The sequence below is a fragment of the Ceratotherium simum genome, chromosome 29 (assembly GCF_057802395.1).
Source record: "Ceratotherium simum simum isolate JZ-2026a chromosome 29, ASM5780239v1, whole genome shotgun sequence".
Classification (NCBI taxonomy): domain Eukaryota; kingdom Metazoa; phylum Chordata; class Mammalia; order Perissodactyla; family Rhinocerotidae; genus Ceratotherium; species Ceratotherium simum.
In genome coordinates, this window is record NC_141928.1 from 18,403,442 (window position 1) to 18,429,904 (window position 26,463).

The 26,463-nt window shown below is 37.4% G+C and overlaps 1 long non-coding RNA gene across 1 annotated transcript in view; it reads left to right on the forward strand.

Annotated features, from left to right (window-relative positions):
* LOC147913219 (uncharacterized) overlaps window positions 1-17,684 on the forward strand; it is a 421,589-nt gene extending 403,905 nt beyond the window's left edge. Inside the window, exon 6 of the long non-coding RNA XR_015548923.1 lies at window positions 17,621-17,684. This is a non-coding gene — a long non-coding RNA (uncharacterized LOC147913219). The remainder of the gene's footprint in view (window positions 1-17,620) is intronic.
* The last annotated feature ends 8,779 nt before the right edge of the window (window positions 17,685-26,463 follow it).

The window sequence follows — 26,463 nt, forward strand, 5'->3', positions numbered from 1 at the left end:
TCCAAAACTGTCATGGAAGCATTATTTTATATCGCCTGGCAATTCTGCTTTCATTTTCGAAAACGCACAAATCAGTTGGAGGGATGGATGATGGGTTACCCTCTATGATACATATTTGTGTCTCATTATTATGCCTTTTATATTGGCCTGGGACACCAATCTGGTATGTTTGCCCAACAAAGAAACAGTATGACCTGGTATAGGGACATCAGTAATGGAGAAAGGACTAATAGATTTCAGTTCAGTTCTGTATTACAACCAAAATCTACTGAACAGCTCACTTATAACTTCCTCAGTCTAACCTGTAGGCATCCAAAAGGGGAAAAATAAGAAGAAATCAAAGGTTCAGTTAAACATTGATATTTAGTAGAAACATACTTTGGAATACACAGCCCTTTGGGCTTCAAAAGTTTCTGTCAGAATCTACTGATTTAACTTGCCAGGTGACCATGGGCAGTTCTGTTTCCTTATCTGTAGAACTGAGAGAGCAAAACTGGGTTTGATTTTCTCAAAAGGTGGGTATGGTGATCAAATGAAATCATATATATGACTACTCTTCATAAATTAATGAGAGCTGTACAATTATTATGATTAAGCTCCATATTTGTGGAGAAAGGGGATAGAACACCATTTTGGAGTCATTTTTTTTACTCAGAATTATGTGTTAGAACAGTATTCTAGAAAATTATGCTTCAAAATATCATCCATTTTCCTAGTTCCCATACAAAAATACAGTGATCCGTGGACAGGGCTAACACATCTATCCAATGCAGACGCTAACTTAAAAGAGAACCAGGAACGAGGGTTAGAGCAAGAACATGGCCAAGGAATGGAGTTTCTTGGAGAATATAGCTCTGCTAATTTTTGTAAGTATATATATATGTATATACTTACAAATTATGTACATGTTTTTTATTATGAGATTAGTTTATGTGATTTAAGCTTTCATTAACAATATCAAATGTTAAGTTATTAAAATGCTAGCTTAGATTTTAAAAATATTTTAAAGCTCTAACATACTAAACTTAAATAATGATAGCTAATATTAAATAAAAAAGAAAACACAGCTCTGTGGAGGAATATTCCAGTGCATTTTTTAAAAACCTAAAGAACACTTGTAACATATTAAAATAATCATTGAGCTAGACCTGATGGATTAGATGTAGCAATCAATCTCCCAGTAATTCAACTCTGATAGTTTACTATCATCATCATTCTTGGACCTATTGTGATCTCAGTTCTTTGGGGGTAATTCTAAAGAGTTTCTTGTTCCCAACTTCTGTACTGTGGGAGGACAGGGAAAGTTGGAAATGTCTACTATTTCAAATGCCTACAGAGCAGGTGCCTTCATACTTATGGGGAAATCAGTGGCTTGAAGCTTGTTACATGGTCATTACCTTTTGGACCTCATCAATTACCACTCTCTGCCTCACCCAATCCACTCAAGTCACCTGGATTTTAATGTTATTCCTCAAATACAAGTACATTTCTGCTTCAGGACCTTTTCTGCTCAGATCCCCATTACTAACTCCAACAGTCTTTCAAGTTTGCTCACATCACCTTATTAAGAAAGGTGCCCTCATCACCACCACCACCTGCTCCCCCTAGCCCTCTTTTTCCCCTTCCTTTGCTTTATTAGTCTCTACAGTACATACACCCATCTGACATATGATATATGACCTTTGCTCTTTGCTTATTGACCATTGTACCTGACTATAACGGTAGGCATCACAAAATCAGGGGAGTTGTCTGCTTTGTTTATTGCTGTATGCCCAGAGCCTCCAACAGTGTCTGGCACACAGTAGGTACTCTTTGATGTCTGTTGAATTCAATGATGCATATAAATAAGTAAACCAGTGTGATAAATCCAGATGATGAAATGTGCTCTGAAGAAAATAAAAGAACGGTGGTATAAAAAACCAGTTGGTGGGGCTGGCCCCGTGGCTTAGTGGTTAAGTGCGCATGCTCCGCTACTGGCAGCCCGGGTTCAGATCCCGGGCGCCCACCAATGCACCACTTGTCCAGCCATACTGAGGCGGCATCCGACATACAGGAGCTAGAGGGATGTGCAATTATGACATACATCTATGTACTGGGGCCTTGGGGAGAAAAAGGGAAAAAAAGGAGGAGGATTGGCAATAGATGTTAGCTCAGGGCCGGTCTTCCTCAGCAAAAAGAGGAGGATTGGCATGGATGTTAGCTCAAGGCTGATCTTCCTCAAAAAAAAAAAAAATTGGTCCTTATTTAGACATGGCACTACGGAAAGGTCTTTTGGAGCATTTGAGATAAGGCTTGAAATGATGATAAGGAGCCTGCCTTGGGAAGAAATGAAAGCAGAGCATTCCACACAGGAAGAAGAGAGTTTGTTGAGAATCTAAGACGGAGGGAGTAAGCTCAATTGTTTAAGGAACAGAGAGAAGGCCAGTGCGGCTTATGTGCAGAGAACAAGAAGAAAGAATAGAAAATAAGGCTGGAGGGAAGACAGGGGTCAGCCAAGGTAGGATCCCATGAAACATGACAAGAAGATGAATTTGACCCTCAGTGTAGTGGGGAGGTTTTATTATACATGTATAGACAAAATCATGGAAGTTGTACGATATCATAGTGATAGAGATGAAAAAATGAATCTTCGTCCCATTTAAAATTGATACTACTTTTTAAAGCTCAGGCCCAACCAAGCAAAACAATTTTAGTGGGCTTAGCATTTTGGGTTTATAAGAACTATATTTACCTATGCAGATATGATATTATAATATTGAGTAAGCTTCTTCAAAACACATGCCCTGCTTTTTCACAGGCTTACCCAGAAAAGTGTGTCTACCAATCCAACTTGAATTTCGGCACATTTCAGTGTTTTTTACACTTAGAGATATTAGTCAGCTTCCTTCTAAAAAACTTGAAACTGAAAAACTTGACGAACATACCCTCCATGTGCATCATATCCACTGTTCTACAGTTACAGGCTGGGTTTTTTTTTGTCTTTTCACACAAAAAATTTCGTCAATATGCTCATCTAATTTAGTATATTATTGAAGTATTTTCAGAACCAATTAAAGTTTACACTACTCAAAATTAGATGATTAAAACTAATAATGTTAAGACTCCTTCAGTGAAGAAAATAATGCAAAAACAAACAAACTAAAGACTTTGAAATCTAGCAGAAAATATTTATGGAGATATCCATACTTTGGTAAATAAACATTGAAGAGTAGGAGTATAGAGAAAAACAGAAGAATTAAATTCCTTTGAAAAAAGCACAGTATTCCTGATACTGTTATTTTTAACAAGTTGGAGACCAACAATCTTAGTGAGTGAAATGACTGAGAAGGGGATATACAGATGTGTGTGTGCACACATCTGTATTAACGTTTTCCCCTATTTCTTTCGTCACTGCCCTTTAGTCCATGTGTAGATACTACCAATGGGGCCACTTAGCCTATGATCTGTCATATAGATGCATAATAGATACCTTTGTATTTCTACGGCACTTATAGCTTACCAAAATCCATAACACATACCGTCTTGCTTGACATGAGAACTAAGTGGTTTTGTTCTCTTTAGCAACAGAAAATCCTCATGAATAACTGTAGGAAAGAGAAAAAATAAAGTTGCCTCAAAAGTGTAAGCCTATAGCACCCTTAGTGCCCATGTCTTGGTCTTTAATATCGTTCAGCAATAATAACAAAACAGAAGACTCTTTGGAGAAACGGATGATTGTTCAACTGAGGGAAGACATACACAAGATGAGCCTGGAGCACCTTGTAGTGGCAGAAAATAAAAAAGTGCTCAATAAAAAAAACCCAGGGGGCTGGCCTCGTGGCGTAGCGGTTAAGTGCGCACACTCTTCTGCTGGCAGTCCAGGTTCGGATCCCGGGCGTGCACCGATGCACCGTTTGTCAGGCCATGCTGTGGCAGCATCCCATATAAAGTGGAGGAAGATGGGCATGGATGTTAGCGCAGGACCAGTCTTCCTTAGCAAAAAGAGGAGGATTGGCATGGATGTTAGCTCAGGGCTGATCTTCCTCACCAAAAAAAAAAAAAAAAAACCCAAAACAACAATGACAGTATGTCAAAGGAATACAGGAGCCAACTGAAAATGCTCCTGCTGGTTAAAGCTGGAAAACTTCTAGCAACAAAATAAATAAAGTCATATTGGATTATAACCCAAAGTGTAAAATGAAAGTTCATGAGTCAATAGTGATACAAATAAACAATTGAATAAATAGCTTAAGGGGGAAAAAGAGACAGGTGTCTCATGCAGAAGAACTGAAATAATTTATGTAGACACTCCACCCCCATAGCTCCCCTCTCTTTAAGTGTGGGCTATGCATAGTGACGTCTTCTGAAAGAGCACAGCATGGAAAGTGGAGAAATTGTAACTTTGCAGTGGAGAAACTGGACAAACCTGACCTCAGCCAGCTGACCGAGGTCAACATCAACAGTGATAAGTCAGGTTGATAGTATGTACCTTTGATATGTTATAATGAAAAGGGCACTTTACCTCTGTGGTCTTGCTCTCCAAAACACATAACTCCATTCTATTCATGAGAAAAATATCAGAGAAATCCAAATTGAGAGACATTCTACAAAATACCTGATCAGTACTCCTCAAAACTGTCAAGGTCATTGTCTTAGTCAGCTTAAGCTGCCATAACAAAATACCATAAAATGAGTGGCTTAAACAACAGAAAATTATTTTCTCACTGTTCTGGAGGCTAGAAGTCTGAGATGAGTGTGCCAGCACGGTTGGGCTCTGGCGAGACTCTCTTCCTGGCTTGCAGATGGTCGCCTTCTCACTGTGTCCTCACATCGTGGAGAGAGGCGGAGAAGGCAAACTCCCGGGTATCTCTTCTTTTAAGAACACTAATCCCATCATGACAGCCCCACCTTCATGACCTCATCTAAACCTAATTACCTCCCAAAGGCCCCATCTCCAAATACCATCACATTGGATGTTAGGGCTTCAACATATGAATTTTGGGAGGGACACAATTCAGTTCACAGTGATCATTGAAAAGAAGAAAAATTTGATAAATTATTGTAGCCAAGAGGAGCCTAAAGAGATATGATGACAAAATGTAATGGAGTATCCTGGATGGGATCCTGGAACAAAAAAAAGGAAATTAGGCAAAAACTAAGGAAATCTGAATAAAGCATGGACAGTTAATAACAATGTATAAAGATCAGTTCATTAATTGTAACAAACGTCCTATAATAATGTCAAATGTTAATAATAGGGGAAACTGGCTGTGAGGCATATGAGAAATCTATGAACTATCTTTGCAATTTTTCTATCAATCTAAAACTGTTCTAAAAAATAAAGTTTATTTTCAAAAGTGCAAAATTAGAAGGTCATTTTAAAAGCCCAAACCAGGATATGCTGGTTAACTGCAGATCCTTTCTCATTACAAACCATAATCCCTTTTAAATATCCTGTCTAATCTATCTGCTTTGAGACCATTGGGTGGCAGAGGTCTTTACAGGTTAATTAAGTTGTTGTTGTATCTGTTTTTTTTAAGCATTTGCATTTGCGTGCTATGCACCCCTTTTATTCTTTTTCTTCTTTTTGGCCATTTTACCCTTTGCCCCCATTTTACCATTACAAAGCCCTGGTTAAATGGAGAAAGTCCAATGGCCCTTTCTGCAGCCTTTATCATTAAGTAGACCTGGTACTCTATAATCTTTATCACTGTGCAAAGATCAGCTAATTAATCAGTGTAGTATCCTTCTGACATGACTGTTTCATTCACTTTTTGTATAGTGTGAAAACTAATAGCTAAGTGACTTTTCCAGCCCTTCTCACTAAGTTATTAGGATGTTATCTAACTTCTTAATCAAAAAGCCCTAACATGGGCAAAAGAGTATGTTGGACTCAGAAAGAATCTTAAAAATATTTTAGTTCATCTCCTTCAAACATTTACAATTTCTCCCTCAACATATTTGGTGGGTCATTCCAGGTTCTCCTGGAATATTTCCAATGCTGAAGAACTCACTGCCTTGTAAGGTAGCTCAGGAGAAAGGTCATTAGAAATGCTAAATAAGTACGGAAATAGAGTTTACTTCCAATGTCGTTATTGCTTTTATTAGAAAGCACTTCTTTGTAGTGACCTGAAATATGCTTCCTTATGTCTTCAGCTCTTTGGCTTTAGCTGTGGCTTTCAGAGTAATACCAAGTAAATCTACTTTTTTTTTTTTTTTGGTGAGGAAGATTGGCCCTGGGCTAACATCTGTGCCCATCTTCTTCTACTTTATATGTGGGACGCCTGCCACAGCATGGCTTGATAAGCAGTGCATAGGTCCATGCCTGGGATCCAAACTCATGAACCCCAGGCCACTGAAGCAGAGCACACAAACTTAACCACTGCACCACCAGGCCAGCCCCAAGTAAATCTACTTTTGACATAGCCGGGAGTGGTGAAAGGACAACGGTCTATGAAGAAGACAGTGAGACCCTAATTCTACACCTGGAGCAATCAATAAAGATAATTTACAAAAATAAGAGAACTGAAATCACCGATTGAAGAACCATACTGGGAAATATTAATACAAAATAATCAATGCTTTGAATGCTTCTAAATTAGTGAATTTCAAGATATTCTTTGTAGTCGTGTTTGTAACACCACTAGATCAAAGGTGGTCTGGCTATACATCAATAGGGGAATGATTGAATAAATTATGCACTTTCCTAGAATATCTCAGGAAAAATACACTCAAAACAAGTAAAAGTGATTTGATTGCCTCCTTCCGGGGAAGGGAAGGAAGTAATTAAGGGCTGATGGAAAGCCTTGAGTTTCACTGAAGACCCTTTGTTCTCTTTACATTTTGTACTTTTGTATGCCTTAAATATTTTAAAAATTAGTTAATTAATTTAAAAATTAATTGGAGATTTATGTATTATAAACATAACAGATAAATGTTTGGAAAAGTGCACAAAATTATGAAGAAGAGAGAAAATGTCCTGCGTTATTACGTGACTCAAGATCTTGGCTGTTGGTCGTATTTTAATAATTTCTATCTAATACTTTTTTTTGTGTGTGTGTGAGGAAGATCAGCCCTGAGCTAACATCCATTGCCAATCCTCCTCCTTTTGTTTTTCCCCAAAGCCCCAGTAGACAGTTGTATGTCATATTTGCACTTCCTTCTAGTTGCTGTATGTGGGATGTGGCCTCAGCATGGCCGGAGAAGCGGTGTGTCGGTGTGCGCCCGGGGTTCCGAAACCGGGCAGCCAGCAGCGGAGCCCGCACACTCAACTGCTAAGCCACGGGGCGGCCCACCATCTAATTCTTTTAAACATGTTTTAAGTGACTTTAGTGACGCTATATATACTAATTTTAGTCTAGTTTATTGGCTTAACATCCATTTCACATACATTTTTTTCATTTTATTACCATTTATAAAGGTAATAAACCATTTATAATGGTTTATTACAAAACCATTTATAATGGTTTATTACAAAACCATTATAAATATTTTAATGGGTACCTGATATTTCAAAAGAATGTGTCACAAATAAATTATTTCATTCTTCATGAGATTGGCTTCATAATGCTTTATCTATGTTTAGTATTACTGCCTTAGGATGGATTTCCAGGGACAGAGCTCTGGAGTCAAAATGTTTTGGAATTTTTAAGATGACTAATACATTTGTGAAATTGATGACATTTGTTTATAACAAGGATTATGTGTGTGTTTCTTTAGGAGATGCTCAAGTCTGAACGCTCTTTAGTAAAGCAGTAATATTTTATTGGAATTTATTGACAATTTGCGAAGTGTTTTTCATACCATAAGCTTAGGAGAGAGAGAGAAGGAGGGAGAGAGGGAATGCAACTTTTATGTGCTTATGTGCCTGGTGTTTCCTGAATATGCACAAATATCTTTGATCTGATTCAAAATATGAATATCTGGATGGAAACCGGAAACTCTTAGGAAAAAAAAAATATATGTATACATATATTTATATATATACATGTATGTATGATGATGAAGGGAAAATATTTAAGACTATGAAATTTTAAGAAATAGTAAATAAACTGTTTAAGATAAGATTTTTAAAAAGCTAGTTGGTACGATTTTTCAACAGATAGCTTTAGGAAACTTTCAAGCATTACATATTCTATTTATTGCAACTTAAATTTATCTTTCTGAGACTGGTGCACACTGATCTTATTGTAACTTACTTAATAGTTATAGTTTGGAAATTTTATATCTTTCTAAATAATGAGGAAATTCTCTAATTTTATAAAGGGTCTTAGGGAACTTCAGGCATATAAAGGGAAAGATTGATCCATGGTGTCATACATTAGTTATGTACTTACATCTCTGAATCTTGTATCTTCATCTACAAAACAACAAAAAATAACATTTTTCCCAACTGATATTCTGAGGATGGAAAGGGATAATTCAATTAAAGCCTATAGCTCTTTACCCAAAGTATAACACAGGTTTAAGCATCTTCTAGCCAAGTCTTCCTCTTTTTCTCAAATAAAGTCCCACAACATTTGCGTATGGCTACTTACTCCCCTTATATTTTTTCTTATGGAAAAATATAGCCATATTCTTCCTCTGTTTCTTCTTTGACATGGCTTCTAGGCCCTTCTCTATAATAACTCTTAGATGTATTTTAGCTTATCAATCTGACTGTCGTTCCTTTTATTTCTTTGTTATTTGCAACAAAATTCTTAAAACCTAAAATGTCCTCAGTATCCTGAAATTGTCACATCATTTTTCTGAAACTATTTCTATTTCTCCTCTTTGGTGTTATTAACCTGAAAACATAATCTATGAGAGTGACTTATGTAGCAGCTAAATACAGTTCTCTCTTTTTATAAAACTCACTTTGCCAACTGTCAGGGCATACCGATCTCTGAAAGTCTTTATTGTACTTCCTGCCATGATTCGTCCATCTCTTTCATAAAAAGCTTTCAACTAATGCAGCAGCGATCGCTGGGTCATTAAAATCATAATTTCAACCAGACAGCACATCTTCTCTCTATTCATAATACTCATTGCTGAGTCCCTCAGACCTGTTAAACATTTCCCTGATTTTATCAGAACTAATTGCTTTCACACGAACTGGATGGGATCATCTCCTGATGTCTATTTCTCAGGATAGATAATACCAATATGTTTTCTACTCACCTACTCCTATTTATGAATGAATAGATGGAAGTTAGAGATGATAGCAAGTTGCAGTGCTGTGCTTCTCTTTATGAGACTCTGGTGAATCCCCTATGCACCTGACAGACTAGGATATCACCATATCCCACTGTTGCCTTTCCCATTGGAAGCAAGTGGCATTAGCAGGTAGTGACTTTTATCTTGCCTGGGCTTCATTGTATGTAAACTTTGTCCAAGAAAACAGATCACACTGGAGGAAGAAAAAAATGTAAAACCTGGTGAGTCTTGTACTTAAGACATTTTGTTTGGAGATGGTACTATTTGCTTTTTAGACTTGCCCTTTGGTATCCGATATGAGCTAAGAAGGCCATGATTTGATGTCACCTTTACCAAAATTCTTACTCAGAGAGGACAATAAAAGAGATCAGAGCGTGTCTCCTCCTTTTGAAAAGTCTGCAGAGACTTAGCCACAAGGAAAGTGGCTCCCCCCTGTTGTCCACACCCAAATATCAAAGAAAAAGGATCTATTGAAGGATCAGATAGATTCATAGAAAAAAGACTCCTACTTTTGGTCAGGGGGGTGATGCTGTTTAGGAAATATCTGAGTATTTACTACATCTCATTTATTAGGAAATGTAGAAGAAGAGAACCTTTGACGGGTCTCCTTTCTGTCTTTTTATTGTGTCTTGAACTTTCAATATCAAAGTCATTCAAAGAATCTAAGTCCTTCCCCAACAAAGTCTTGCCCAAGTTTGGTATTTGTAAGACTGAAGCAGATTTTTTCTCTATGATAAATATCTATTTAATAGAGCTTAGGTAGGATCCTAAATGAGTTTTTCAATGTTAAACAAATTAATCAAGCAAGATCTACGTCACTTAAATCCTAGACTTATGGTCATTTTATAACTATCCTGGTATTTATTTGAATTTGTTATTTCCACTTTCTCTGTCAGCTTAAAAACATATTGATAATTTTGGTTTCAAGACCATCTCCTACTAAATTTCCAAAGAAAATATTCATTAAATATGCCTAATGTTTATTTTTATTTATTTATTTATTTATTTTTTATTGCAGTAACATTGGTTTATAACATTGTATAAATTTCAAGTGTACATCATTATACCTCTATTTCTGCATAGATTACATCATGTTCACCACCCAAATATTAATTATTATCCATCACCACACATATGTGCCTAATCATCTCTTTCACTCTCCTCCCTCCCTGCTTCCCCTCTGGTAACCACTAATCCAATCTCTGTCTCTATGTGTTGGTTTGTCGTTGTTTTTGTCTTCTACTTATGAGTGAAATCATATGGTATTTGACCTTCTCCCTCTTACTTTAAATATGCCTAATGTTTAAACGCACAGTGTATCAACTGGAATTTCGTTAAAGACCTTCAAAAACATGGAGCAGTTTTGTGAAGACACTGTGTTATTCTTATGTAGGGTTTGTCACATAGAAGAAATTTTTGCATTAACTTGGGACTTCCACTGATTCTTTCTAACTTTGGAAGTCAGATTGAAACCACAAACTTCAATGCCCTAAAGTTATATTCCATACTAAGATTTAGGGTGTTTTCCTTGAATAAATAACATATCTACTAATTAACTCATTTCAGACACACATGGCTTTCTGCTTCTGTGCCCCAATTCTTCCTATAGCCTCTGATCCTCACATATAAAAGTATTTAAGAAGCCCTGTCCCTCTCGTTAACCCTACTCCTAACTTTTCTGGGTCTTTGCTTCTTCATTTGTCTGTTGATGAGGTTGGATTAGATAATCTTTATACTATTTAAAGTAACGACTGTAACATACAAACGAAAAATATATGATGGATCAAACATTATAGAAATTTCCTTCTTACTCAAATAAACTAAAAAATCAAGTTCCTAATTGGTGGGCAGCTCAGATATGCAGTATCTTTCCATGTTGTGCTTCCATCATTGTCAATCATGTCTTCTAAAGATGTCCTCCCTATTTTCAAGAAAGGGAATGGGAAAGAGCATGGAGGCTCACCCTTAGAAAAGTTTTATGGACTCAGCCTAGAGTAGCACACATCAATTCTGCTCATGTTCCACTGGCTAGTACTCAGTGACATGGATACAAATAGTGCAAGGAATGCTAGGAAATGTGTGCTCAGGAGGAAGAAATGTTTGATCAAGCGCTAGTATTTTGCCACTATCACTTTGTCTACAAAGTTTCATCTCACTTCTCATATTATGTAACTGTAGGATATGCAGGGCTGTATAGGGTATATTGATATTGATAGGGTATAAGGTTTTATTTTAAATATCTACAAGATGGTATTTTTCATTTTCTTTACTATTTCTCTTTTCCTATTTTACTATCCTTTAGATAGATTTCTCACAGTTGGAATTACACAAACTAGTCTTATATTGTTTAAAACAGAATCCTTTGACCTGAATCAATTTCTCTTCCTGCATCCAGCCAGTCTGGTTCCATTATCACCCTCTTACCTCCTATTTTTCGGTTGTTCTGTAGCTAACAAAACTTTGTGAGATTCTCATAATTTATTCTTAAACTGATTTCCTTTGGATTCTAAGGGTTTTAATTTTATAACTTTCCCTTCAGGCAGTTTCTAACTCATTCTATTTTTTTTTTGTAAAGTTCATCGAGCCAGCAATACCTGATACTATCTCCAGCAAAGATGTCAAACTTAACTATATAATCATCATCGTGCCTTAGCATTGCAACCTATTTTAATGCCGCTGACGACACCAGTGTTTTACTCAAGTCGGAGCCAAGAATAGCTCCTTGTCTTGTAAGGTTTAGTGTGAACTCCTCCCAGAACCAATTCTTTACAGCACTGTGGAATTCGTTCCCCAAACTATGCCCCAAAGTGTCATTCATCATCTCCATTTTATTGCAGCGCATTGTTTTCTCAACATTTTGAATTTGCCATCACTTCTCGTTTGTTCATTTCCTTTGCCACGTGGATCGTGCTTTAGTGGAATAATACACAACTGGGTTAGAATTCTAGCTCTGTCACTTACAGGACGTGTGACCTTCAAGATGTCATTTCACATTTATTCGACTCAGTTTTCTCATTTGCAAAACAGAAAAGGACAATTACACCTGCTCAATGGTGCTGTTTTGAATATTACATGAGATGACACATGTAAAAAGCCCCAGCACATTTCCTGGAACATTAGAAGTGTTGAATGATTTTGCTCTTTCTTCTCCCTTAGTTGAAGGGGCCCGTAAAACCAAATTCATAGGTTCAATTTCTGTACGCCCTGTGGCAGTACACCAAAATTAGATGTATCAATGAAACTGGATTGAGATACTCTAATATATTATTAGGTTTGAAAAGGTTCTAAGGAATAATTCAGTGTAACCTCTTACCTGTATGCTAGGATCTGTAGGGAACCTAGCTGTATGCAGGGACCTGTAGGGAACACAAAGGTAGGTCTAAAGGTCTATACTCACAAAGAGTTTGTAATTTAGAAGGGATAATTGGATTCTAGCCAATAATTGTATGAAGGAGTGCTTATTTCTAATTAGTGAGAGGCAAGTAGGGCTTCTTGGAGGAGATTACATTTGATCTGAGCCTTCAGGAATTAGTTGGACTTGGCAGGTGGGTATGGGAAATATCTTTATGCACAGGATATTTAATGAAGTGTTAATTCAAATGGGATTATTTGGACCTCAAGTTGTATATTCTATGGGATAGGGAAAATCGTCAACATTTCCTCTATTCTTCACTAGAACCTTCATTGTAGAAAATAAAGAGCAAACATTTGCTATCCTTATTAAAATTTAACAATCAAGTTCTCAAAATTGATACTTTCACAACTCACTCAGATAACCCATTTTCTGAAGGAGATTTTTCACCCAAGAATGAAGTAGATCTCCTCCCTTCTTGTTACAGCAGTACCTGGTCATAGCTATCCATGTTATATTTATGTATCTGTCTCCCCATTGGTTGTGGGGAGTTGTGAATTCATTTGTGAATTCATTTATCAAGTGTTTTTTCTTTGTGCCAGATATGCCTACAGGAATAAAAAGAGATCCCTGTCCTCATGAAGGTTACATTCTAATGTGAAGAGACAGACAATAAACATAATGAATAAATATATATATATATGTATATTATGCCACAAAGTTATATAACCTAGGAAATAAAGGAAAAGGGGAGGAGGGTAAAGGCGCTAAAGAGTGCTTCAGGGGAGGAGACAGTCTGCTATTTTAAATAAGAGCAACAGGGTAGGTATCCTTGAGGAGGTGACATTTCATTAGACATGAAGAGGTAAGAGAATTACCCTTGCTAGTATCAGTGGAAAGAGAAGTCCAGGCAAAGAGAACAAGTGCAAAAACCCTAAGTTATGACTGTGCCTGGTGTGCTGCTGAACAGCTAAAAGGCCAGACAGCCTAGAGAAAAAATGATCAAGGATAAAAGTAGTAGGAAGTGATAAAACGTTACCTTGAGCAATAATATAGTGATGATGGGGGCGGCCCCATGGCTTAACGGTTAAGTGCGCACGTTCCGCTACTGGCGGCCCGGGTTCAGAACCCTAGCGCGCACTGACGCACCGCTTCTTCAGCCATGCTGAGGCAGTGTCCCACATACAGCAACTAGAAGGATGTGCAACTATGACATACAACTATCTACTGGGGCTTTGGGGGAAAAAAAGGAGGAGGATTGACAATAGATGTTAGCTCAGAGCCGATCTTCCTCAGCAAAAAGAGGAGGATTAGCATGGATGTTAGCTCAGGGCTGATCTTCCTCATAAAAATAAATAAATAAATAAATAATATGGTGATGATGGTGGAAAAATGGAATAGGACTTTGTAGGTCATAATATGACTTTGGCTTTTACAATGAATGAAGTGTGGAACCAAAGCAGCATTGTAAACAATGAAGTGACACATTATGACTTACATTTTAAAATAATTATTAGTGTATTGTAGTGAAATTAGATTGATTAGGAGTGGCAGGGGAGGGCAATTACAGCAGGCTAGGGCAATACTCCAGGTGACAGATGCTGGTGACTCAGACCAGAATGGTAGAATGGATTTTGGACATATTGTGATGATAGAGCCAATGGGATTTGTGATATATTGATTAAATGTAGTGTAAGAGAAAAAAAGGGAGACAACGATCAGTACAAGGAAGGAGATCCCACCAATTTAATGAGAAAGCCTGTGGGAGTAACAGATTTGGGGGGAAAGATTAGTTCAGTACCAGATTTGTTGGTTTGAAATGTCAATTCTGAGTCTATATGGACATAGTGAGTAGGCAAATGGATAGATAACATGGTTTGGAAGTCAGGAGAAAAGTCTAAAATAAAAATATAAATTTGGATGTCTTCGGCATGAAGATAGTATTCTAATCAAGGTGGCTACATAAGATCACCAAGAAAGTGGTGTTAATAAATAAGAGAAGGTCTAAGACTGAGCCCTCAGACACACTAACCACTAAGAAAAGAAGAGGAATCAGCAAAAGAAATTACAGAGTTGTAGCCAGTGAAACAGCATGAAAATCAGCAGAGGGATACAGGAAGCCAGATGACAAGTGACAAGGAGCAAAAGAGATAAACTGAGTAAATACCTGTGAAAGAACCAGTAGGCTGAGAATTGACCACTGGCTTGAGTAACATGGAGGAGATCATCGGTGACTTGACACAAACAGCTTTAATAAAATGATGGAGACAAAGACCACACTGGAGTAAGTTTAAGAGCAAATAGAAGAATAATCAAAGACAACAAGTATAAACAACTTTTCTGAGCATATTTTATCCTAAGGGGAACAAAGAAATAGGGCATATATGGAGTCTTTTCATTTTCACCTTCACAGAGTTTTCATAGCAGCTAGAATAATGCAGTCACTAACAAAATGGTTTTGAATGAACGAATAAAGAAAATAGAGACCATGTAAATTAATTCAACCCATTTAGCTCCAGGAGAAAGTATTTGGTTAACGCTCTTTCCGTAGCACCCACACTCATTCAAGTACCCCATGCTGTAAATTCTATCTTTAAAATGAGCTATTTTCATTCTCTGACACATCTTTTTTTAGATTCTCATTGAATCTCAAGTAGCTTGTACAATTGCCTCCTAACTGATCTCCCTGTGTCCGTTTTCTTACTCCTTTAGTTTGACTTGTAAAAAATGCCTGGTGAATTTTTCTTGAATCAGGCCATTTTTCACTTGCAATGTTTCCACATTACCCAAAGAATAAACTTGATACTCCTTGTCTCCATCCAATGTTCCAGGCAAATGAAACAATACTTTTCTTTCTGTCACAAGAATACTCTGAATTCTCATCATTATATTTTAACTTATTCTGTTCTCTCTTTTCCACTCTTTTAAAAAATCTAATTATCTATAAAAAATAATTTGTTACAATGACCTTCCTACACAAAGTCTCTCCTTATTCTACAAAGTTTCCAAAACCCCCGAACTCTCATAGAATTTTTTTGAAAGTTTTCTTGTGATCTTCTTGCTACTCTACTTCTGCCTACTCTTGAGTAGACAAATGGATAGATACATGAGTGTATTATAGTTAGTATTATAGTACAGTGTATTATAGTTACTCGTGTATTTTACTTATCCATTCTTTATTCATGTCCAAATAGAAATAAAACATTGTTATCTCACTCATTATTTTTTTTTGCCGAAATTTTTAAGGAAAGATTTACAACTTAGGTTGGTTATAAAGACCACCACCAAGGAATCCAGTTTCTCACTTCCTTACCCATCTTTTGTATCTCTTTCTTTAACCTACAAAAATTAGTCTACAATTAATAACAGAGAAATGTAAAATTACAAATCTTTATAAATATATGCTACAAAATATTAATATAGTAATATTAATTACTATTAATATTAATACACTACTAAATAGTTTATTACTATTGTTATATGCTGGCTACATACTCTTCTAAGCTCATCAACCTCCGATGACTCTCACCTTTTGATATTCATGAACTTGTGTAGTCCCCTCCCACACTGAATAGGGCTGACCTTATAACTAATAGGATATTACAGAAATCCTGGTGTGTGACATCCGAGATGAGGGTTAAAAGATATTGGGTTTTTTGCCTTGGTCTCCTTTGGATCACTCACTCTGGGGGAAGCCAGCTGCCATATTAAGGGGGAATTCAAGAAGCCTATGGAGAGGACTATGTGGGATAAAACCAATGCCTCCTGCCAATGGCCATTACCAGCTTCTTGGCCATATGAGTGAGCCACCTTGGAAGCAGATCCTTCAGTCCCAGTCAAGACTTCAGATGACTGTAATTCCAGTCACCATCTTGACTGCAACCTCATAAGACATTCTGAGACAGAAATATCCAGCTAATTCTCTCCAAGATTTCTCATGTAGAGAAACCGTGATGGATATTAAAGGTTTACTTTTGTTTTAAGCCATTATGTTTTAGGGTGATTTGTTATGCAACAATAGATAACTAATTCATCTGCTATTCCTTTAGCTTACTCTGTGTTGTTGGGTAGATGACATAACCTTAAACTTCTAAATTAATGAAAGGTTTGAAACAGAGCACAACAATGGATCCTTATATGTCGCACACTCTGTAATTGTACACGTCCTACCTTACCATATATCTGGAAAAACAATTCAATATTTCCTGAGAACAGTCTCTGTTGATGACCATTCACTTACTCTGCAGTGGCCTTTTGCCATATCTACCTCATTGGTCTTTAATGCTTTTTTTGATATACTGGCCAATACATCCATAAACCCACCCCCAGAATGTTATATGAGGTTGGCATAATGCTAACTCTTTTAAACTGCAAGGGAAGCAAATGTTTCTAATTTATGCTGCCTTTTTATTCCCTACATAATTTTGATTTTAATGCTCCATCTCAACCATATCAATATCCTTTTGCTACTAGCAATTGAAAACAAAGAGTAAATATTTCATTCCTCCTCTTGGCCAGCTAAAGGGGAATGCTCATGGCTCCAGGCCTTGATATGAATGAAGGGATTTAATACATTGGGAAGCACTGGGTTTAAAAGTCTAAGGATCTGGATGCTGGTTTCTACTCTATCACTACCAATCTGCAAAATCTTTGGCTAGTTGTCTTGTTTTGTTTTTAAGCTATCAACTAAAAGTTTTGGAATAGCTTGTTCTAGTCTGCCATACACACAGAGTAATTGGGAATACATTGACTTCTAAGGTAATTTACAATATGTCAGACCCCAGTGGTAAGAGGATCTTTATTAACACATAGCTCAGAGTCCATAGCCATAGTCATAGGAATAATGTAAAATCTACATCTGAATCTGACTCAAAAGGAAAGAGAGACAACAAAAATGGATAAGTACTGACATTACAATAACTTTCTGTATCTCCTCTCAACCCAACACCAAGATTGTGCACTTTTTGTGTCGGGGGATGGGAGGAGTGAAATATAGAGGAAATATGGTCAGTATAAATTTGAGAAATAAACTTTTAACTTTCAAATATTTTTCCCTATGAAGACCTTTTCCCACTTTTTCTATGTAATCTCTAGGCATATGAAGTCTGCCCATAATCACGAAGGGATATGGACGTAATCGAACAACCATACCTAGTGCCAATGGGTTAGTAGTCATTTTTTTTGTTTGTTTTTTGGTTTTTTCCCACGGTCAAATAGATTGTACGTATCTGCTACTAGGATAAAGGGAGACTATTGTGGATTTCCTTGTCACTAAAATATAGGCTGTAAATATAGAAGAAACAGGCTAAAGAATTGTAGTATTGCTGAGTACAGAATGGCACAAAGCTGAAATATTGCTTGAAATTCCAGTAGCTATGACTTCAGACCTCAGATACTAAAGAGTGGGCTAAAAGTACTCTCTCAATGCCCGTGAAGCCTTTTACCATAGGAAATGTAAAAAGTCCCATCCATTAGCGTTTGGTACTTGATTCAGGAACCTGGTTGCCTTTCAGTTGCTGTCTTATATTATGAAAGCTATGAGAGCTGGTTGACACTTCTGAGTTGCAGAAGACTGTTTTGTGAATAGAATGGGTTGGGATAGATGATATGAGATTCTTTCCAACTCTGACAGACTGTGACTCTTAACTTCTGTACTCTTTGTAATTTGAACCAAAAGTAACTAATATTATAAGTGAGAATACTTACGTTATCTGTTATAGCAAAATCCATTGGCAACTATGCTGCGAATATTGAAAATATGTGTAACTATATGCATCTCATGACCTCACAATGATCTGAGCAAATCCTTAAAATATACATAAAAATTAGTACTGGCAGTTAGATTAGAACACTGGATGTTAGTAGGATCTAAATAGATCTTAAAGTGCATGTTAGAAAGGCAATTTCTGAATAGAATATACAGAATTACCTAAGAACAGATATTTGGATTAGGAATCCACAATTCTGACTTCTTAGAGCATTACTGGCAATTAAGTTTTAGTTGGCATGCTGATTCAGTAGCATCTTAGGCTACTATGAGAAGACGGATTCTTTGGCCATTTTAGCTCAGAAAGAAAAAGTGCTCCATTGCATCAGTCAGTCTTCCATGACCATAAGATTGAGCAGTGATAGGAGTGTAATAGGAATACACCAGACCTAGACAGGAGACAAAGAGATTTGAGGATAAACGGGCTCTTTGAGACCTGTTTTCATTTTACAGATGAAGTGATAGAGAACCAAAAAGTCATTTGAATTGCTTAAAGTCATGGAACAATTTAATCTCAAAGCTATTTCTAGAATTCAAGTCAATTGACACCACCACCACCTCCCCCCGCCCCCACGCCAATTCAGTATGCTTTCTGCTGTGTTCTTCTGTTTCCAATTAAGAAGGTAAATAAGAAAATGATAGATACAGAAAAGTATAACTTGTATACTGGTTTGCTATAGCAAGGTCAAGTTTTATCCTTACCTCACACTCTAACTGCAAAATAATCTCAGATGGATTAAGGGGTTAAAGGAAAACATTGTGAAAAAAAAATAGCTGCAAATAAGTCTGATTTTAGGAAAAGGAAGCACTTTCTAAGCAGAGAGCAATGTAATAAATTACAAAGAAAAATGATAAATTTGACTACATGTGAATTTTAATATGCCATTTATCAAAAATAACATAAACAAATTTAAGGTGAAATCAGAAAAAACACACTAATTTGATGGATAAGGTCTTGATGTTCTTACTAAAAAAATTACTTCATTCCAAAAGACAAAATATGATAGAAAAAAGAATAAGGATCCTGAATAAACCAAACCCGAATGGTACAAACCATGAAAATATTCTGCATCTCACAATAAAATGCATGAAGTTAAATAAAATACGTTACCATCTTCCCCTACCAAATTTGCAAATATTTTAAAATTGTCATACTTAGTATCAGTAACGCTATGGGAAAATCAGAATTATTGCAGTGTTAGTATATTGTATTATTTGTTCGAAATATTTGCTGCCATTCTCTACCAGCTCCCTCTCTGTGCCCTTCCCTGATGGAGGAGTATCTTTCCCAACTTATTATACTGGGCTTGTCCATGTGACTTGCTTCAGCCAATGGCGTGAGAGAAGTGGCATGCACTTTATCTGAGCAGCAGCATTAAGAGGCATCATGTGATTGTACCATTCTCTTTTCCCAGAGGTCCCAGAACATCCCAGATAGAGCTGCTGCTTCAGCCTGGATTCCAGAATAAAGGACACACGTGGACAAGAGCTGAAACTGATCCACAGCTGGTGGATACCATAAGCAGGAAATCAGCCTTAGTTATTGAACCCACTGAAACGTTGAGGTTGTTTTTACTGCAGCATAACCTAGCGAAAGCTAATAAATATAGCAGGCATATAAGCAGCACAACATTTATTAACAACATTTTAGCAGTTATGTATCAGGAGCCTTAAAGTCAGTTGATACTATTGATCACAAATTCCCTTGCATGACTCTGTGCCAAGAGCTTCTTTGCAATATAACCCTTGATGCTGAAAACTGCAAGCAAATGAAAATTCCAAAATTAGGAAAATCATTTAATAAATTATGATAAATACAAACTCTGGAATGTTATAGAGCCACTTAAATGGTATTTACAAGGAATATTTAATGGCATAAGAAAATAGTCTCTATATAGTATGAGGTGACAAAACAATGTACAAATTAGAAAATGTGGAATGATGCCAGATTTGTAATATATACAAATGCATATGAAAAATGGTTGAAAGAAAATATATCAAAAATTTTATGAATGCTTATTACTTGATGGGTGAGAAAAAGGGTTATTTTATTCTCTTCTTTATATATCCCTGTATTTTTAAAATCATGAATGATAAGGGTGTTTATTTCTATAATCAGAAAAAAATACAGTTAAAAAACCACCAGATTGACCTCATTTTGCAAATGAGAGAATGGAAACTCAGAAAGGTTAAGTAGATCCTGGAGGAGCCAGATTTAGGACCCAGCTCTAGCTATGCTTTTAACCATTACACATTTATTGCTTTAACATTATACTGTCTTGACTGTTATGTTTCTGTTCAAATATCTTTATCATGCAGATGACAATCTAATATCCATTAACCTACTTACCTCCTTACAAAAAATTATACCAAAACCAGAACAGAAGCACAGGCCTTCTTATTTTATAATTCAGGTTTCTAACGTCCATTCATTTAAAAACTATTTGTTTAGAATCTCCCAGGTTCTATGGACTATGCTGGGCACAGAAGATTCAAAAGTAAATAGGATAAAAATGGACCATCGCCTCATTGAGCTTCAGCCAAGTAACTATAGCACTGTCTTTCTTCATCACACTACTTTCTATTGCAATTATTCCCTTATTTCTTCTTCAAAGCGTCACTTCAATCAGCAGAGTGATTTTTACATTATAAATGCCTAGTAAACATTATTTGTATATGTTTATTTTTTTGTTTGATTTAAATACTCAAACTCACCTGGCAGAATGCTAGCACTTTTCTCTACAGCGTGTAGGGCACCATTTACTTAAGAGTAGACAGAAAAGGTATCCTGAGATTTTTCCATGTAATTTTCTATAGATTTATTAATTCTCCTTTATCTTTTCCCATTGATAGACTTTTGTCATTTTTCTAATATTTACTCTATAAACAATGCTTCAATAAACAATCTTCTACACCTAATTGTTCACTGGTGTCAAATAACAGCTGATATGTAGATAACCAACTGGTTTTTGCATGTTTCTCTTGTAAGAACACCCTTCCTAATGTGTACCTAAAAAACTCATCTTTACCCTTGAGAGAATCCCTCAGACACTCTTGCTCTCCGAAGACATTTTCCACTCATTTGCTTTGCTGAGCATTTCTACCTCACTGTATTAGTTTTTGAGGGCTGCCATAACAAAATACCACAAACTGGGTGGCTTAAACAATGGAAATTTATTTCCTCAGAGGTCTAGAGACTGGAAGTCCAAGATCAAGGTGTCGGCAAGTTTGGGTTCTTCAGAGGCCTCTCTCCTTGGCTTGCAGATGGTCACCTTCTCTCTGTGTCCTTACATCATTGCCCCTTGATCTCTGTGTTATCTGTGTCCTAACCTCCTCTTCTTACAAGCACACCAGTCATATTGGATTAGCGTCCACCCTATATGATCTCCTTGTACCTCTTTAAAGGTCCTATCTCAACATCACATTCTGAGGGACCAGGGGTTAAGCCTTCAACATATGAATTTTGAGGGCGTACAATTCAGCCCATAATGGTGCCATTGGTTTGCTTGTCTGCCCTCCTGTATTGGTTAACTTGTCTGCCCTCCTGTCTAGTGTGTGAACCCATCTAATGGCAATGTTAACTCTCAAAGACCAGTACCACGTACATTGTAGGTGTTCAATAAATGTTGGCTGGATCCATTTGACTATGAACATAACAGAGCACAGACACCAAAAGAGTACAGAACAGAATGAGGAGAAGAAGAAATGAGAACTTCAGCGAAGGTTTCATGAGACATGGACTGAACTTTGAGTAAAGGGTAGATTTGTACCACAGAAGAGAACCCCCCCACCCTCAAAATGGAATAACACTTCCAAAATCATGGAGGTTGACTTGATTTGACAGATTAATGGAATGGTGAGGAAAATCAAGACTTATAGGACCGGTGGGGCCTTAGAGATCATCTAATCCATAGGGACACCCCCATCATCTCCTCACAAGATTACTCAGCCTCCTTCCCCTTGAACATCTCCAAACATGAAGTATACTTGTCCCAGTTGTAGGATTGAATTATTTCAGTCATTGGCATGGTATTTACCAAACTTTCCTCATTCAAATATCGTGTGAATGAGTTTGGCTACATTTGTGTATCATATCTCCTATTATTCAATTGATACTTTTTATTGAAATTGACTCCCATTTTTCATACAGTGTATTTAAAATGGAACTTTATATTATTGCCACAAATAGAAGGTATCAGTATAAATAAATCCATAACAATGAATATTATTATTAATATAACTACACACACACACGCATACCTAAAATCATGCCACATACAAGTGCTAGGTGAACCACACTTTTGGAAAAATTTATTAAAATAAACTGTTTTAACTGGACCTTAAATTAGTCCATTTCCCTTTAGCTATCTTAACAAATGCAACATGTTCAAGTTATTGCAAGGAAGAAATCCTGGCAGAGATGGAGGTAGAGTAGGGTAAATGTTGGGATAAAAAGTTGGAAGGGAATCAATCATTGGAGAAATTTTCCCTGGAATTCTGCCTCAGTGCAACAGCCATTAGAAAGAACATTATTGTCAGTATAAGACTAAAAGATCAGTCCCCTTTACTTAGAAACAGGTTCCTCTTAGTTCATGCTTTTATTTAAACTAAAAAATAATAGAACTCTATTTCCAGTGATTAAATACAGATTAAACATTTCCCCTACAATCTGATTTCCTCTTTAAATTTGCTCAGCAAATCCCTTCTCCATAAAGAGTAGAGAGGGAAATTGCTAACCAGCTCCCATTTGAATGAGGATTTTAAAAGCTTTTGCTTAAAAGACTCCTGAATTCTTAGTCCTGGCTAATTTCAGTTTGCTTCGTGACCTTGAGCAATCATTTCACTTCATTGAACCTCAGTTTCTAAACCTGTGAAACAATAGGATTGGACTAGACCAGTGGTTCCCAGAGTGTGGTCCGGGAACAATAACATGCCCATCAGCAGGAAACCTGCAAGAAATGCAAATTCTCAAGTCCCACTCTGGACTTACTGCACCAGAAACTCTGGGGTGGGGCTGCGTAATCTGTGTTTTAACAGCCTTCCAGGTTATTCTGATGCTAAAGTTTGAGAGTCAGTGGACTAGAGGATATGAAAAGTGCCCTCAGCCCGGCCATCTGTGAAGTGCTGTGATCTCGTGGTCTTTGAATGAGAGGGAGCAAAGAGACCCTGTGTTACCAGCGGGAGGGAAAGCTGGCTGGGTTGAGCTGCTTGAAGAACGAATTTGCTCTGTGGAGGAGAGTCACTTGACCTAACTAATGACTACAAATCCCACAGGGAGAAAATCCTACGAAGGGTTCTCTGGCCACCTGGAAAGGAAGCAGTGACAATATGGGAGAATTCTCTCCTGGTGCCTAGGGATGTGAAAAGGCAGACAGATAATGTCTTCGTTAGGAACAGCTTAGCATACATCACGCATCATGTATACAAACAGAAGTGGTGTGTGATTTAACCTCAGGAATAGGGTTCCCAGAGATATGACAACTTCCATAAACCACTGTCCTCATTTTTTTTTCTTCTAAATTTTAGGAAGAGTGAAGTTTTGGGTGAATTCGGAAGCTATAGGGAAGTAAATCAGTACAAGACCAAGGAAAGAGTAAGTTTCACAATAGCTGAGGCCATGAGGCATTTTCTGTCCCACAGATTCCTGAGGGAGAAACGATTTTCCCAGCAAATTCATCACAACCACAGTGGAGTCTGCTTAGAAGCAAAAGCAGAATGGATGGGAGATGGAGGGGTGGTGATGGGGAGGAGGGAGAGGCGGAAAGGAATTCTGGTGCCATCTAGTGGCCTATGAGACAAGGCTCTTGTCCTAACAGCAACATCCAAGGATGGCTGGCACTGAAGCATCTTGTTTAAAAGAAAGCCTTTAGTTCTGTTTAACTGCCATTCCCTAGGGAATTAAGTAACCCTGAGCTCCCCACCATGCATGAGCACAAAGTGATAGCGCTGATGGTAATGGCAGAGATAAGTGGGCAGGAGGATGCAAGTGGATCAAAGAATCCCGAATGTGTTAACAATTCCCTTCAATTGAAAAGCACTCCATGATTTACATGTGGCATGGCTCCTTCCATCCTCAAGTTAACCCTGAGAAGCAGGCACCAAGGGAAGAATCATTCCCATTTTGTAGATGAGAAAACTGAGGATGAGAGAGATGAGACCCAAGGTCACACAAATGGCAGGGACAAAACGCCAACCCCAAATAGCCCTGTTCTTCAATCCCAAGTCCTAGTTCTCTCAGCCACATTAAAAACTACTCTGACAAGTTCAGGATATATGAAACCCAGAAGTCCAGTGCTCCCCCGCTCCCAGAGGCATCATCTGAATGTTCCAGAGATACCATGGCTCTCAAATGCCAGAATCAAAATCAATATGTTTACCATTTTTTTTCCTTAGGATATCTCTTGCCTTCCATTCTTAACAATACAGAAATGAAAGTTGTTCTTTCTCTTACAGAGTCTGTAAGTTGATTGAGCAGCCAGGATTGAAGCCTAGGGAAAAACTAGGTAAGACAACAGGATCATATGAAATGACCCACCAGATGGTTGGAAAAGATTGCAAATGCTTAGATCCTTTAGGGACAAGGAAAAAGTAAAGTTCTTCACTAAATAGAAAACAAAACTCTCAATTGGGCAAAATGAGGATGAGAGAGTCATGCTGGGCCCTCTGCTCTGTCTCTACTGTACGTCTTGGGGACCACTGCAGTAGGATCCCCACTCCTTCTTTAGCTCTGAGGCACCTCCTCATGCCCAATGCATTTCCTATACAACCATGTCCAGCAGATTGTGACATTTTGCCCATTAAAACTCTCCAATGGCTTTCCATTGCACCCTTTTTCCATTGCACCTTTTAACATGGGCATGGACCTAGGTGACCCTGTGCTTGCCTCTCAATCCTTTGTTCTGCCATTTTCTTCATCATTCACACCTCTCTGCCACCCTAACCTGCTGACAGCTCCTACAGTGAGCCAAGCCAGGTGCTGCCTCAGCTCCTGTGCTGTTGGTTTTTCTTGTATCAGAAAAAGTATTTCTGGGGCCAGCCTGGTGGCATAGCAGTTAAGTTCGTGTGTTCCGCTTTGGCGGCCCAGGGTTTGCCATTCAGATCCTGAGCATGGACTTACCACTCATCAAGCTGTGCTGAGGCACCATCCCATATAGAAGAGCTATAACTCTACAACTATGTACTGGGGCTTTGGGGAGAAAAAAGAAAAAGAGGAAGATTGGCAACAGATGTCAGCACAGAGCCAATCTTCCTAAAAAAAAAAAAAAAAAAGAAAAAGTATTTCCTTGAAGTGCTGGCGTGTTCCTTAAGTTCTCTGTTTAACTGTTGTCTTCTGAGACAGTCCCTCCTCCTGTCTACTGTATTGCTCTCCATCCCTCATCTACTGTATTGCTCCTCCTCCAATTCTCTACCACATTATTCTTTTTCCCTTTTCTTTTCTTCTCATTTCCTACTCATCATATAAAAAATTGCCTTATTCATTTGATGATTCACTTATTTGTTATCTGTTACCCCAACTGGAATATAGGCTAGTGTAGAAAAGATGGTTTCTGTCATATGTGCAGTACAGGACTTAGATCAAAGTGCATACTCAATAAACATTTTATTTCTGTTACCAGGACTCAAGGCAGAACCAGATCAATGGATATTGGTTGAATACATGTTGTGACTTCATTTAAGGAAACCGCGAAACAGAAGTTCAGTACATAAAAGAGAGTCTTGCCAGTAAATGGTACCAGAGGGATTAATTGGATATCTACATAAAAAAAGAGTGTGAAGCATCTGCAACTCTCAATTACTGCTGGTGGGCTGTAAATTAACCCAGCTACCTTGGTGAACTGCTTGGCCATGTCTTCTATAAGTGAACATACTTATCCTGTGACCTCATAATTCCTTTCACAGTTATACACCCAGAAGCTATATGCAGGAAGGTTTCCCCAAAAAGAGGTACAAGAATGCTCATTGCAGTACTATTGGTAATAGCTATTAGCACTAGTACTATCACTAGTATCATTAGTACTATCACTAATAGTATTAATGCTATCACTAGTAGTAATAGTACTGATCATAGTATCCATCTACTATATCTATCTATACTACTATAGATAGTATCTACTATCCCTAGTACTATCATTAGTACTTTTAGTATTATCACTAATAGTATTAGTACTGT